Genomic DNA, 16,488 nt, shown 5'->3' with positions numbered 1-16,488 from the left:
GGAATTTCTACCAAAAGAAAAAAGAGGTGGTATTTGCCTAATAGGTTCTTCATAGCAGCTTATTAAGAAGGCATTCTATTTTGTTTTTACACATCATGGTGCTATTATTGTTTATTCCAATCAATCATTTAGAAATATGTAGCATATTTTAGTTCTAGTCTGTTATTCTTATGTGACCACTTAGAATTTTTATTTGTGTTTAAAATTCAAGATAGTGGAACAGAGTACAAACCTCAAGGTATAACTTGTTAGTTTGGTTAAATGCAAATTCTACTTTATAGATGAAATACTTTTTTACTAAATTTGAATATTTAAAATTAAAATGCATTCCTGTTTGTAATTGTTAACTGTTTTAAAACTAAAGAAAGAATCAGGAAATGTGTTTTAAAAAGAAGGCATTCTAAAATAGACCATTTCAAATATGCATTGCCACATTGTAATGATCATGCATTTTGAGTTAACATTCTGGAAACAGGATGGGTCTAGCTTTTATAACCCCCTGGGGATTCTGACATGTGTGTGAGTATATGCAGTCATATATATGACTGAGGCTGGAATTTGTGAGTGGTCAGATTTGGTATCCATAGTGACGGATGTTTAAAGAAACTGCCTGGAAGGTTACATGTGTCACAGAAGTCATGTCAGACACACAGTTTTGGTTCAGATGGCCAATCCCAGGCCCTACATTACAAAAGCCAGTGTGGGGCCGTATTGATTCTGAGAGCAAGCAAGTCTGATGCCAACGTGCTTGCAAACAAGGAAGCTTAGTTATAGCAAGCTGCTCGTGAGGTTGGATTGTGCCCTGGGAAGCCGTTCAGCAAGCAGTAGGCATCTGGAAAAGCCACAGGGGTCTTGCTGGTCCTGCCCCCCGAGCGCAGGGCTGGCGAGTGAAAGGTGCCAGGTGAGAGCGGGGGTGTACCCGCCCTGGCCTTGGAGACACAGAGACTGGGTGTGTCTCAGTGTCACGCCGGTGTGTCTCATTAAACATGCCACAACCCCCACCCAGATCTGCTGATTCAGACGGTGGGCAGGGAATGGGAGCATGGGTTTCCACGGGCTTCTCAGAGGATTCTCATGGACAGGTTTTGGGGTCCCGACTGGATACACAGTCTGCGTAAGTGATACCCTCCCCCCACCAGTGCGCCCTCGGGGGAGGCACATGAAGTTCCTATTGTGTGTCTGCAGCAGGGACCCCTCAGATGAAAAGCTCATTCCCCTGCCTTGTGCTTTGCCCGGTCCAGGGGCAGCGGGGAGGAGCCAGGTGAAGAACTGATCTCCAGTGTTCATCGTCTTTAGTGACAGAGTTCATGGAAACGGTGAGGTGAAGTGAAGTGGACAGAGGCTTCGCATTTAGCCTTGCGATGATGTGCCACGTGGATCGCAGGGAAGACAGCTCCCGCCCAGGCCAGGCTTCTGGCCCCTGGGCTTTCTGAGTCTCTCGGCTTCATCGGCTGCCTCTGTGATCGCTCGCGAAGAATCTGACCCCTTGGAGGGCCGTGAGGTCTGCATTGTGCTGGTTGTCAGGCGGGTTGTTGGCCAAGGGCACGTCTCTGAATGACTTCAGTATGCACCCAGGAAAGGCCCAGGTGTGCAAGGAAAGGCCGGTTGAGCCCAGCCGTCCTGGCTGCTGCCCTCATTCAGCCCACACTCCTGGAGCCTCAGGTTCGTTTTATTTTCTAGACGCTTTGCTGTTGTTGTTTAGTTGCTAAGTTGTCCGATTTCTTTTGTGACCCCATGGACCATAGCCCACCAGGCTTCTCTGTCCATGGGATCTCCCAGGCAAGAATACTGGAGGGGGTTGCCAGTTTTCCCTCCAGGGAATCTTCCCTACCCAGGGCTCGAACTCACGTCTCCTGCACTGGCAGGCAGATTCTTTACCACTGAACCCCCAGGGAAGCCCCTCTGAGTGCCTTATGGAGATATAATTCACTTAAGAAAACCTCACTGCTTCAAGTGCACGGTTCAGTGGTCTTTCAATAAACAGGCAGGGGTGTGCAACCATCACAGTGGTTCAGCTTTAAACCATTCACTTCACCCAGGAGAGCGCCCTTGTGCCAGCAGTAACTCCCTGCTCCCATCCAGCCCGGCAACCACAGCTCTGCTTCCTGCCTCCGTGGTTTAGCCTCATCTGGGCATCTCAGAGACACGGAATCGCACGACACGGTATGACTCCCTTCACTCCGCACACTGTTGGATTCATCCGTGCTTATTCATACTGCATCCCTTTTCATTGCCACAGTGTTCAATTGTAAGGACGCACCACGTCTTGTTTATCCATTCACTGGTTGACGGATATTTGGGTTCTGAGCGTCCCTGTTTCTTTGTCTGCAGAAATGTAGCTGCCAATCCCTCCCTTGCAATTCTGTTCTGAGGATTACTGATAAGAAGATGGTATCCCAGTCCCTGGGACAGAGGCAGTGGCGTGATAGGTAGAATGACATCAATATTAAGATGATTAAGGCTTCACAGGGGGCACTAGGGATAAAGAACCCACCTGCCAATGTAGGAGACATAAGAGACGCAGGCTCAATACCTGGGTCAGGAAGATCCCTGGAGGAGGGCACGGCAACTCACTCCAGCATCCTTGCCTGGAGAATCCCATGGACAGAAGAGCCTGGTGGGCTACAGTCCATGAAGTCGCAAAGAGTAGGACACACTGAAGGGACTTAACACACTCAGAGAAACATGATGTCACTGTCCGGCAACCCAGAACTTAAAGGGCACTGTTGCGAGAGACTAGATATCAACACCAAGACCAGCGGGGAAGGGAAATACCCCAGCTGCCAATTAAATAGAAAAACCAGCTGATTCATGAGCTAAGTGTCAGCTTGATGAGCTCATAACAGAAGCCTCCCAGAGCTAGCAGCCTGCCGCTGTTAAGGTTGTTGTGGTGGGGGGAGGGTGGTGCCCAGATCATCCACTGGGACGGATTGAGTGTGTGCGGAAAAACCAGGGTGATTTCAGCAATGGCTCAGGGATCCAGGTGACAACACCCCGGGGCCCCGGGGCCTCTGATGAGAAACATGTGTGCCTGCCCCGCCTCGCGACTCTGGTGACTTCTCTGCCCGACTGTAGCCACGGCTGACCGGCTCTGCTGGGACCCTCCCGAGCTGCTCTTGGCCTGTTGGTCTTTCTTTGCCAACCTGCCCAGCCCTGCACACTCTCTGCTTCTTCTCTCTGCAGCTTTCCAAGTGAGGTGCTGCCCGCATTCTTCCACGGTATCTGCTAGGATCTTGATGGACATCATTAAAGTACTGTTTTTTGACCACCTTTGAAGTGAAGTGAAGTGAAAGTCACTCAGTCGTGTCCAGCTCTTTGTGACTCCATGGACTAAACAGCCCACGGAATTCTCCAGGCCAGGATACTGGAGTGGGTAGCCTTTTCCTTCTCCAGGGGATCTTCCCAACCCAGGAATCAAACCCAGGTCTCCCCCTTTGCAGCTGGATTCTTTACCAGCTGAGCCACAAGGGAAGCCTGGCCACCTCTGAAGTGTATAAATTGAATCTGCACAGTCAGTTTGGGAAATAGCTGTAGATATTGTCCTGTATTTGCAAAGATAGGAACTAGGTCTCAGGAGGCTCAGCTGGTAAAGAATCCACCTGCCAATGCAGGAAGCCTCGGTTCGATTCCTGGGTTGGAAAGATCCCTTAAGAGAGGGGAATGGATACCCACTCCAGTATTCTTGCCTGGAGAATTCTATGGACTGAGGAGCCTGCTGGACTACAGTTCATGAGGTTGCAAACAGTCAGACATGATTGAGCAGCTCACACTAGAACACTCAGGACACACACAAGTAAACACACGCACATACACATGCTTGCCCTGGGAAGAGAGGTGGAGTCAGGACTTGAACCTGAGCTTGGACCTCAGTGGTGACCGCTGGCCATTGAATCAGTGCAGCACATATCACGAGGCTGGGTTTAACATCTGCTCTGCGCTTAAGAGTGACACCAGGACCAGCAAGGCCCCACACCTCCCCCTGTCACTCCAGACTGAGAGGGGAGGAAGAGCCAGGCTGGTGGAGGTCTGTGCAGGTATACCTAGGAAGCAGGACAAGTGGGCACCCAGATTCTTAGGCCAGAGGGTGCCCAGGTGCTGCTGAGACTGCAGGATAGCAGGCGCAGCAGAGGGTCCTGAGCCCAGGGCAGGTGGCAGGAGCATTGCCTGGAAGGAAATCAACACAGGCTGGAGCAGGGGAGGCTCCAGGACTGTGCTCTCTAATCAGAAGATGCGACTGCAAGGTTGTATGTAGTCAGTGATCTGGTTGATGCTTCTTCTTTCCTCCAAACGAGCAGAGGAAACCTCAGAAGGAGGGCAAGAGTGGAAGCGGCAGACGGTAAGCGTAGCCCTCTACAGGAGAAGCTGGAGGTGGACATGCCAGAAGGATCTTTATGTGTCCCCTCTTTCTGATGGGCCACAAGAGGCCTCCTCAAAAGCCTGTGCAATCCAAGCAAGGCCCTGCTGAATGATTGTTAACATTGTTCGTTGGTGAGTCTATCACATGTAGATGTTTTGCAACGAACATAGCGTCTGCTGATGCGGCATTGGGCCACAGGCCCGCTGGAGTGGCTATCTCCCTTGCCAGGCCTGCAGCCTTCCCCCTGGAACCCTCACGACTCCTTGCCCATCAGGGCTTGGCTGAAATGCACCCTCTCAATGAGGCCTTCCTGGCTACCCTAAGACTGAAACCCCCTCTCCTACACTCCTGGTGGTGTTCTTCCTTCTGAGTTATGTTCTAACAGTGTTTATTTTCAGAGCAATTTTAGCAGGACACAGCAAAATGAAGTCCACAGAATTCCCACACACACCCTGTTGATACACACGCACTGCCCACCCCCATCGTCAACATCCCTCACCAGGTGGTACATTTGTCAGAACGACATCTTATAATCACCAAAGTACATGGTTTATGTTACGGTTCACTCTTGGTGATATACGTTCTCTGGATTTGGATAAATGTATAAAGACATGTGTGGGCTCCCCAAGTGGCTCACTGGTAAAGAATCCAGCTGCCAATGCAGGAGACACAGGCTTGATCCCTGGGTCAGGAAGGTCCCCTGGAAAAGGAAATGGCAACCCACTCCAGTATTCTTGCCTGGAGAATTCTGTGGATAGAGAAGACTGGTAGGCTACAGGCCATAGGGTTGCACAGAGTCAGACACTGAGTATGCACACACCCATACACAGATAGATGTAATGATGTGTATACATCGTCATTGCTGTTCAGTTGCTCAGTTGCGCCCGACTGTCTGCGACTCCATGAACTGCAGCACACCAGGCTTCCCTGTCCTTCACTATCTCCCAGAGTTTGCTCAAATTCATGTCCATTGAGTCAGTGATGCCATCCAACCATCTCATCCTCTGTCATCCCCTCTCCTCCCACCCTCAGTCTTTCCCAGCATCAGAGTCTTTTCCAGTGAGTAGGCTCTTCACATCAGGTGGCCAAAGGATTGGAGCTTCAGTCCTTCCAATGAATAGTCAAGACTGATTTCCTTTAGGATGGACGGGTTGGATCTCCTTGCAGTCCAAGGGACTCTCAAGAGTCTTCTTCTCCAACACCATAGTTCAAAAGCATCAATTCTTTGGCACTCAGCCTTCTTTATGGTCCAACTCTCACATCCATACATGACCACTGGAAAAACCATAGCTTTGACTAGACAGACCTTTGTAGGCAAAGTAACGTCTCTACTTTTTAATATGCTGTCTAGGTTTGTCATGACTTTTCTTTCAAGGAGCAAGCGTCTTTTAATTTCATGGCTGCAATCACCATCTCCAGTGATTTTGGAGCCCCAAAATATAAAATCTGTCACTGTTTCCACTGTTTCCCCATCTATTTCCCATGAAGTGATAAGACCAGATGCCATGATCTTAATTTTTTGAATGTTGAGTTTTAAGCCAGCTTTTTCCTTTTCACTCTCCTCTTTCACTTTCATCAAGAGGCTCTTTAGTTCCTCTTTGCTTCCTGCCATAAGGGTGGTGTCATCTGCATATCTGAGGTTATTGATATTTCTCCCTGCAATGTTGATTCCAGTTTGTGCTTCATCCTGTCCAGCACGTCACGTGATGTACTCTGCATATAAGTTAAATAAGCAGAGTGACAATATACAGCCTTGACATACTCCTTTCCCAATTTGGAACCAGTCTGTTTTTCCATGTCTGGGTCTAACTGTTGCTTCTTGATCTGCATATAGGTTTCTCAGGAGGCAGGTAAACTAGTCTGGTATTCCCGTCTCTTTAAGACAAGAGAGTGCCCAGCTCATAATATACAATTAATTGAATGAATTAATTAAATGAGTGCATTAAATGAATGAATTAATGAATATACAATATTGCACATTTCTTGGATGAGAGGACTTGTGAATTTCCTCCACTACAGGATCAAATTCATGTCTCAATGTTGCACAGCTCTGTAAATGAATCTGTTGGAGTGTTTAATCCATGGTATTTTTATTACATTAGGTAGCAGCAATGTATCCATTGCCTTGACTAAAAGACTATTTGCATAGACATTTCTTTTTGTGTCTTGGGAATATACAGAGAAACACAGGATCTGAGAGTTTAAGTTTGAGCTGTTTTTAGTTCAGATACTTTCGTGTCACCAAAGGCAGTCTTACTAAGCATCAGTCTAGGACATGTTCTGATTTGTAGCTGGCAAACTCTTATAAAGATGCTAGTGGATGTGATTTATAAGAATGTTCCTAATTATGTGATATGTACTACGGAGACCAGTCTTAAGAAGTAAGCCCCCAAAGATTTGTTAATTACCAGTTGTTCTGGAACAGTGTTCTTCCATAAAATTTTGTGCCATAATATTATTATCTGTGATGTCCAGTATGGGAGCAGCTAGTCACATGTGACTATTGAGCAATGGCAAGACTACCTTTTAAACTTGAATTGATATTAATTTGTTCAAAATTGACTGTTGAGCAGCTGGAGAAGTGAATTTTTAATTTTCTTCAATGTTAATTAAAATTAGTGGCCACCATTTGGAAGAGCACCTATCTAGAAGTTTTCCTCTAGCAGAGATTAAAATCCTTGTAATAGATTGACCTGAAAGAGGTCATAAAATTGAAAGCTGAACCCCAGAATTTGCTAATGAAAAATAACATTTAAGCTCCAAGAGAGATTTGATCTGCCTTTACAAATAACTGCCATGGCCTATTAGGTTTATCTATGTTCTTAACTTTTTTCATATTCATTGTTTTTCATGAGGTATACCCGTTTTGATCCAAAAACCAGATCTTGACTTTATTAAGCTTTTTCAATTTAATAACCACATTCTTTTAGTAGTTACTGATTCATTTATTCTGAATTTATTTTTAATACGTGTTTTCTGGTTTCTAGGTAGCCATTCATTGCAATTTTAAAAACCTTTTGAGTTAATACTTGGTTGGTTTATTTTCTCTATTTTTTTTAAAGGAAAGCATTTAGAACTTCAAATTTCTCTAAGTGCGGCCTGAGAACATCTTGCGTTTTTAAAGAATCTGCTCGTGGCTTCTTTGATCTACCTCTATTGATTTCCTGTTTTCTACTTTATTGATTTATGCTCTAATTCTTATTATTTCTTTTCTTCTTCTTCTTACAGTGCATTTAATTCACTCTTCTTTTTCCAGTTTCCTGTGCCAGAAACCTAAATTATTGACTTTAGAATTTCCTTCTTTTCTAATGTCTGCATTCAGTATCATAAATTACCCTTTTAGCATTTCATTGCAACCCACAAATTTTGATAAATTGGGTTTTCATTTCAATTTAGTCCAAAATATTTTTAAATTTCTCTTGAATTTCTTTGTGATCCATGTGTTATTCAGAAGTGTGTAGTCTAATTTCTACTTATTTAGGAATCTTCCAGTTCCTTTTTTGTATTGATTTCTAATGTAATTCTCTTGTGGTTTGAGAGTAGACATTGTATAATTCCCATTCTTTTAAATTTGTCGCAGTGTGTTTTAAGGCCCAAAATGTGGTCTATGTGGATGAATGTCTTAAATGAGCTTGAGAAATAAGTGTATTCTGATGTTGTTGGATGAAATAATCTATGTTGTTGTTTAGTTGGTAAGTTATGTCTGACTCTTTGCAACCCCATGGACTGTAGTCCCCCAGGCTCCTCCATCCGTGAGATTTCTCAGGCAAGTATACCTGGGTGGGTTGCCATTTCTTTCTCCAGGGGATCTTCCCAACCCAGGGATCGATTAAACCCTCACCTCTTGCATTGCAGGTGAATTCTTTGTCGCTGTGCCACCAGGGAAGCCTGACAGCTGCCTACCTGTAGATGTCATTCATATCCAGCTGTTGAGTCCTCTGTGTCCTTAATGATTTTCTGCCGCTGAACCTGTCCATTTCTAAAAGAGGAGCAGAGAAGTCTCCAACCACCATAGTGCATTCACCTGTTCCTCCTTTCAGTTCTATCAGGCTTGGCTCCATGTAGTTAAGTTGTTAAGTACATATGTATTAAGAACCGTTGCATCTTCTTAGAGTGCTGACTCCTTTATCACTATTTAATTTCCCTCTTAGTTTCTAATAACTTTTCTTCCATTGAAGTCTGCTCTTTCTGAAATTAATATAGTTCTCTTGCTTTTTTTGATTAGTGTTATCAAGGTATCTTTTTGCATCTATTTACTGTTAATTTATAAGTGTCTTTATATTTTAAATGGGTTTCTTGTAGACAGCACATAGTTGGATCATGTTTTCTGACCTGTGACAATCTCTGTATTTGAACTGGTACATTGAACCATTGACAGTCAAAGTGGCTGTAACTGAATTAATGTCTACTATATATGTTACAGTTTTCTACCGTTGACGTTGTTCATTATTCATGTTTTGCCTTCAACTGTTTTTCTTCTATTTGTGATTTTAATTTAGCATTTTTATAATCATATTTTATGTCCTTCTTTAGCATATCAGTTATACTTAAAAAAAATTTTTTTAGGTCTAGTGTTTGCAATATACATTTACAACTAAGTCAAGTTCACTCTTAGTGACCACAACCATTGGTATTACTCTCCAGGGTACACGGTGGTAGAGAAGTAACATGGTATGCTAACAGTGGCATGTAAATCTGAGTTGCTGTTGCTGCTACTAAGCCACTTCAGTCGTGTCTGACTCTGCATGATCCCATAGACAGCAGCCCACCAGGCTCCGCCATTCCTGGGATTCTCCAGGCAAGAACACTGGAGTGGGTTGCCATTTCCTCCTCCAGTGCATGAAAGTGAAAAGTGAAAGTGAAGTCGCTCAATTGTGTCCGACTCTTAGCCACCCCATGGAGCCTACCAGTCTCCTCCATCCATGGGATTCTCCAGGCAAGAGTACTGGAGTGGGCTGCCATCGCCTTCTCTGAAGTCTGAGTTACTCAGACTCAATTTTACCCTCAGCTACCCCACTTCCTAGCTTTTCAGTCTTGGGCAAATGTCTGCATTTAGTGTCCCATTCCTTTAAGTGGGGATTGTGACTCTCACTTCGTATGTTTGCTGTTAGGATAAGATAATAAATCAAGCAAAACAGCTAGGGCAGTAGCAGCCACACAGATGGTGCCCGAGACAGAGTAAGTGTGAAAGACCCATAAAGGCGGCATTTGTCTTGTGCTTTAGAAACGTCACCAAGAAGACTAGAATGAGCAGAATAGTCCCCAGACAAACCACATTTGGGGGAAATGGCAAAGAAGCTGAGTAAAAAGTGAAATGACTTGGAACTGAAATGCGTGTTTCTTCTAATGAGCTGGATCACTTTTCCCCTGTGTTGACCGATACCCAGCTCTCGAGCTCTTGTCGCCCTAGACCAGCCTGGCCCCAGTCCAGTGGGGATTCCCGTACACCACGTGCATGCCCCGCCAGGCTCATCACTTCCTAATTTACACTTTGTTTTTTGACTCACACAACTTTTACAGAGAGCTTTTCTAAATAGATATACACTAATAAAAGTCTGTGTGTGTGTGTGTGTGTGTGTGTGTGTGTGTGTGTGTCACTCAATCGTGTCTGACTCTCTGCAACCCATGGACTGTAGCCCGCCAGGCTCCTCTGTCCATGGAATTCCACAGGCAGGAATACTGGAGTGGGTTGCCATTCCCTCCTGCAGGGGATCTTCCCAACCCAGGGATCGGACCTAGGTCTCTGCATTGCAGGCAGATTCTTACCATTTGAGCTACCTGGGAAACACACTTAAATAAAAGTCTATCAACCTTTAAGGGTGAATAGCAACAAATATAACACAGTAAACATCCTACTTTCAAGCTTCAATGGTTGTTTCTTTACTCACATTGCTCAGAAGCAGCATTTTTCTTTTTTTTTAATTTTCTTGTCATTGAATATAGTTGCTATGCAATATAAGTGTTCAGTATAGTGATTCACAATTTTTAAAGGTTATACTCTGTTTATAGTTATTATAGATTATTGGATGTATTCCCCACGTTGTACAGTATATCCTCGTAGCTTATTTTATAACACTTGTACCTCTTAACCCTCTACCCTTATATCGCCCCTCCCAGTCACTGGTTGTCTACTTTGTTGTAGATAACCCACGACTTTCTTGTTTGTGTCTGTGAGTCTGAGGAGCTGCCCATTCTCATCACTGACAAGGCACTTGCTCTTCCTCTTCTTATAAATGCAATGCTAGTGTTGAGTTTCCCAGTGTCAAATGATTTACAGAGCTGGCGACGAGAGATGCAGGCATCTGGAGAGCTCCCCTGTGATGTCTGGGGGATGCTGGCCTTTTCTGCAGCCCGGTTAATAATTCACCCAGCTGACCTCCCAGTGGTGCCTGTGGGCAGGTGTATGCCAGACATTTTATGAGCCTCCAAGTAAATATTCTTGATTCAGTGAAGAAAAGCTTTGATAAGAAGAAAAGATTAATCTTCCACAATTTATGTAATCATTTAAATAAGCTTGCAAACTAATAATGCAGCAAGACAGTGGAGTCACTTCTCCTCTTGTATTTTTCGTTGTGTATTGATTGTCGAGGAATATCAAAATATCAGTGTTATCAGTTATTTTATTCTACATATTTAATGAACGTGGGGGTTACTTAAACACAGAATACTGTGTCTCAGACTGAATTATAAATGAAACCAGCATAAACACGTTAGTGAACATTCAGAAGTCCTTCGGGTGCAGGGGTGGAGGTCACTCTTGCCTGACAGTCCGGTCCTCTGGGCCACCCAGAATGAACCCAGGGGAGAAAGGAGATGGGTTTGAATCTGGAACAGCGGTCACAAAACCCAAGTGTTTTAGGGGAGTAAGCCAGAAAGGCCGGTGCAACAAGCCAGGAGCCAAGGTGTGTTTGGGGTGATGATATTGTTGGGATACACCCACACACAGGCTTCAGAGGCATCTTGTACTGTAGAGTGAACCATCTGCTGGAAACCCCCTGTGTTATCCAAAGGGAATCATAGATCTTCAGGCTGAGGCATGGTATCTGCATTCTTTGTTTCATTTATGCAGCAAATCTTTTTTTTTTTGCTTATTTACTGGAGGTCATGTATTTTAAATGGGTTTCCCTTGTGGCTCAGCTAGAATCTGCCTGCAATGCAGGAGACCTGGGTTTCGATCCCTGAGTTGGGAAGATCCCATGGAGAAGGGAAAGGCTACCCACTCCAGTATTCTGGTCTGGAGAATTTCATGTACTGTATAGTCCACGGGGTCGCAAAGAGCCAGACACAACTGAGCGTTCAGTTATGTATTTAAGTACATATTAGTGTTAAGTCTTACAAACTCATGGCAGATGGCTGTCTTTGTAGCCACTCCCTAGAGGACAAAACAGCACAGAGGGAATGAGTAACTCATCCAAAGGCACAAAGATCATAATGTTAGAATCGAATAATGGGTATCAGACTCATCTCTCTGTTCTCTGTAAGTCCATCTGGGCTCGAATCAGAGATGCTGGACGTCATTGACTCTAGAGAACCCACAGGAGCCGTTCATATTTTCAGGGTGATTTGAAGAGTAAGATATTATTTGCATATTGGAAAAGGGTTTTTTTAAGGAAAAAAAAATTACTGTTTTTTAATGTAACACTTCGACTAGTTGCAAGTGTGGAAACCCCTGGGTATGTCATCACACAAGGCTGAACACACCCATAACTGCTCCTGCCACTCCTGAGTTAGTTTAATTGCCAACAGGATGAAACCCACCTGGCTCCAGCTTTGATTTAATCCCGCACTTGACTTTTCCTTGATAGCACTGCAGATGTTAAAGGACTGTCTGTTCTAGTTTAGTTGGTAGAGTGCTTAGCCAAAAAGGTTTCCCGGGCATCCACGGAGAGCACCAGTGACAGCCTCCCCAGCCCTCCTCCTCCACCACCTGAATGCGCAGCATACATTCCAAGGACTTCACCTTTCCTTGCAGGCTGGCATTTCTGCCCTGGGAGGTCTACCCCCCAAGGTGCTGATGGCTTCACTGATCAATTACTGCTGTTAACCTTCTCTTCCCCTGGGGAGGAAATGGCAGCCTGCTCCAGTACTCTTGCCTGGAGAATTCCATGGACAGAGGAGCCTGGCAGGCTACAGTCCACGGGGTCACAAAGTCGGACACGACTGAGCAACTAAGCACACGCGCACGATCTGGTCTCCGCCTTCCCCACCTGCAGGAGCACTGGGGCCAGGGCTTCACCTCTGAATGCGCGATAAACCTGGTCTCCCCTCTCTTTTGTGTCCACCCCACCCTCCTGTCCCTGAGAGCTGCATTTGACACTTTCCCGCGACCTGAGAAGGGCTTCTCCGTGCCTGTCATCCCACCCTGTGCAAACACTCAGACCCATGCAGGACAGCTCAGCACCCACAGAACTGAGTTTGGTGGGCGGTGATGGGCACTGGGTCCCCCTAGAGGAGGGTCAGCCCCAGGTCCTAAACCAGAGGTTCACTGAGAACAGACACCAGAGCACCCGTGTCTCTGAGTACCTAGAAAGTGCTAATCACGTGCTGAATTAAGAAAATTATTAGGAAAATATCAGCAGTCTTATAACACTATATTGGAGAATGCTAAGCAATACCTTAATAGTTCTGTAGGAATAGTTAACTGTATTCTAAAATTATAAAGGTATTTTAAAAACACTCACAAGTATTTTGAAAGCTCATCTGTCATCCTACAACCCAGCAATGCCGTTGATATTTTTAAGGTAAGGTGCGCACAGAGTTTACAAACTTGAGTAGTGCCTAAAGATGTAAACATGGACGTGGAATTCTCTCCTTACATCCCTCCTCCTTGACTTCCTCTCCCTGAATATAACCAGCTTCGGCAATTTGTCATTAGACCTTCTAGGAAAATACTTAAAGTGGAGATGCACACTTTAAAAAAATGAACACGTTTGGAATCACACTATATACTTTATTATACACTTTTAAGGAGAAGGCAGTGGCACCCCACTCTAGTACTCTTGCTTGGAGCATCCCGTGGACGGAGGAGCCTGGTGGGCTACAGTCCATGAGGACTCAGAGAGTCGGACACGACTGGGCGACTTCACTTTCACTTTTCACTTTCATGCATTGGAGAAGGAAATGGCAACCCACTCCAGTGTTCTTGCCTGGAGAATCCCAAGGATGGAGGAGCCTGGTGGGCTGCCGTCTATGGGGTCACACAGAGTCGGACACGACTGATACGACTGAGCAGCAGCAGCAGTAGCAGCATACACTTAAAAAAAAATTAACAGCTTCTGGGAACCCTACATTATAAGACTAAACCTTACAGGTTTTGAACTTACTCTGATTTTGTTCAAATCCTTATACTTTCCCAGGTTACCTTGAATATGTTATTTGATCAGCCAGACTCTGTATTTCCTTGTCCATTGGAGGAAGAGCAGAGTGATACTAACCTTCCAGGATGTCTGTGATAAATAAGGTGTAATATAGGAAATGTTGCCCATAGTGTTATGAGCTCACACAAAGCTGTTTACTTAAGATTATCATCAGGACATAATTAACTGGCCCTTTAAAGTGGTTATATACTCTCCAAATACAAAAAATGTACCTTAAAAATCACTCTGAACTAATTGATAAGCATTATTTATTTTTGTTATTAATTTGTTTTGTCTGTACTTTTAAATGATTATATACAGTGACTATATTATACATTCACAAATATGTATCAATACTGGGGAAGTGCCTGCTAGAAGCATTTGGCAATATAGGGTAGCTGTTTTTCTTTTTCTGACTTACTTCACTCTGTATGATAAGCTCTAGGGAAGAATAGAGAGAATAGCATTGAAACATATGCAATCCATATGTAAAATAGATAGCTGGTGGGAATTTGCTTCTATCACACAAGCTCAAACCCCATGCTCTGCGATAACCTAAGAGGGGTCGGATGGAGTGGGAGGTGGGAAGGAAGTTCTAGAGGGAGGGGACATATGCATGCCTGTGGCTGATTCATGGTGATGCATGGCAGAAACTACTGCAATATTATAAATAATTACCCTTCAACTAAAAATGAATTAAGCAAGAATTCCAAAGGGTTAAAATCCTGGAATCAAATGATATATTTTCAGTGTTGACAGATGAGCCAGGCGGGGCCCCAGCTCACCCTTTCCTGGGTGACAGAACTGACAGTCTGTTCTCATTTCTCCCAACAGTTATCAACTCGGAAAGTCCTTGTCTCTCTAAACGTAAAAGGTGGTCTCTGTTTTCTCTCACTTAAGCTGTTTTTGCCATTTTGCTTCACTGTCTGTTATACTGTACATTTTTTTCTACTTTTATAATCAATTCTTTTCTATTTCCCAAATACCCTGTTTAGAAAGATCTCCCCGATTCCCTAAACTGTTCCTCTTTGCTTCCTGCTGGATTGATTTCATTGTTATGCTTTTATAGAAAGTGTCGCCTCATGTTCAGGTTTGAATAGAGTTTTGCTACTGACCATATCTGTTCGTTCCTTCCGTTGCCGAGTTACATCTGACTCTTTGCAACCCCATGGACTGACTGCAGCACACCAGGCGTCCCTGTCCCTCACCAGCTTCCAGAGTTTGCCCAAGTTCATGTCCATTGCATTAGAGATGCCATCCAGCCATCTCATCTTCTGTTACCCTCTTCTCCTTCTGCCCTCAACCTTTCCCAGCATCACGAACTTTTCCAGTGAGTCACCTGTTCTCATCAAATGACCAAAATACTGGAGCTTCAGCTTCAGCATCAGTCCTTCTGATGAATGTTCAGGACTGATTTCCTTTAGGATTGACTGGTTTGATCTCTTTGCAGTCCAACGGACTCTCAGGAGTCTACTCCAGCACCACAGTTCAAAGGCATCAATTCTTTGGCACTTTGCCTTCTTTATGGTCCAGCTCTCACAACCATACATGACCATTGGGTAGACCATAGCCTTGACTATATAGACCTTTGTCTGCAGAGTAATGTCTCTGCTTTTCAACACACTGTCTAGGTTCGTCATTGCTTTCCTTCCAGAAACAGTTGTCTTCTGATTTCATGGCTCCGGTCACCATCCACAGTGATTTTGGAGCCCAGGAAGAGGGAATCTGTCACTACTTTCACATTTTCCCCTTCTGTGTGCCATCCAGTAGTGGGGCTGGGTGGCGTGATCTTAGTTTTTTAATATTTAGTTTTAAGCTGACTCTCTCCTCTCTCATATAGAGGCTCTTTAGTTCCTCTTCACTTTCTGCCTTTAGAGTGATACCATCCGTGTATCTGAGGTTGTTGATGTTTCTCCCACCTATCTTGACTCCAGCTTGTAACTCACCCAGCCTGGCATTTCTCATTATGTGCTCAGCGTATAGGTTAAAAAAACAGGGTGACTGCAGACAGCCCTGTCATACTCCTTTCTCAATCCTGAATCAATCAGTTGCTCCATACATGGTTCTAACTGTTGCTTCTTGACCCACATACAGGTTTCTCAGGAGACAGGTAGGATGGTCTGGTATTCCCAACTCTTTAAGAGCTTTCCACAATTTGTTATGATCCACACAGCCAAAGGCTTTAGTGTAGTCAATGAAACAGAGATAGATATTTTTCTGGAATTCCCTTGCTTTCTTTATGATTCAGTGAATATTGGCAATTTGATCTCTGGTTCCTCTGCCTTTTCTAAACCCATGTTGGACATCTGGAAGTTCTGGGTTTGCATAATGCTGAAGCCTAGCATGCAAGATTTTAAGCACGATCTTACTAGCAAGGGAGATGGGTGCAATTGTCCGATGGTTAGAACATCCTTTAGTACTACCCTTCCTGGGAACTGTGATGAGGATTGACCTTTTCCAGTCCTGTGGCCACTGCTGGGCTTTCCAGATTTGCTGACATATTGAATGCAACACCTTGATGGCATCATCCTTTAGGGTTTTGAATAGTTCTACTGGAATTCCATCACATCCACTAGCTTTATTAGCAGCAGTTTTTCCTAAGGTCCACTTGACTTCACACTCCAGAATGTCTGCCTCTGGGTGACTGACCACACCACCATAATAATCTGGTCCATTGAGATCTTTTTTGCACAGCTCTTCTGTGTGTTCTTTCCATCTCTTCTTGATCTCTTCAGCATCTATTAGGTCTCTATTGTTTTTGTCCTTTATTGTCAC

General features: G+C 44.4%; 1 protein-coding gene across 1 annotated transcript in view; it reads left to right on the top strand.

Moving 5' to 3' along the window:
- ADAMTS16 (ADAM metallopeptidase with thrombospondin type 1 motif 16) overlaps positions 1 to 16,488 on the top strand; it is a 182,078-nt gene that overhangs the window by 38,405 nt on the left and 127,185 nt on the right. The gene's annotated exons all lie outside the window — the stretch shown is intronic.

Source organism: Ovis canadensis, chromosome 16 (assembly GCF_042477335.2).
Source record: "Ovis canadensis isolate MfBH-ARS-UI-01 breed Bighorn chromosome 16, ARS-UI_OviCan_v2, whole genome shotgun sequence".
NCBI classification, from domain to species: domain Eukaryota; kingdom Metazoa; phylum Chordata; class Mammalia; order Artiodactyla; family Bovidae; genus Ovis; species Ovis canadensis.
This window is presented reverse-complemented; position numbering and strand designations above follow the sequence as displayed.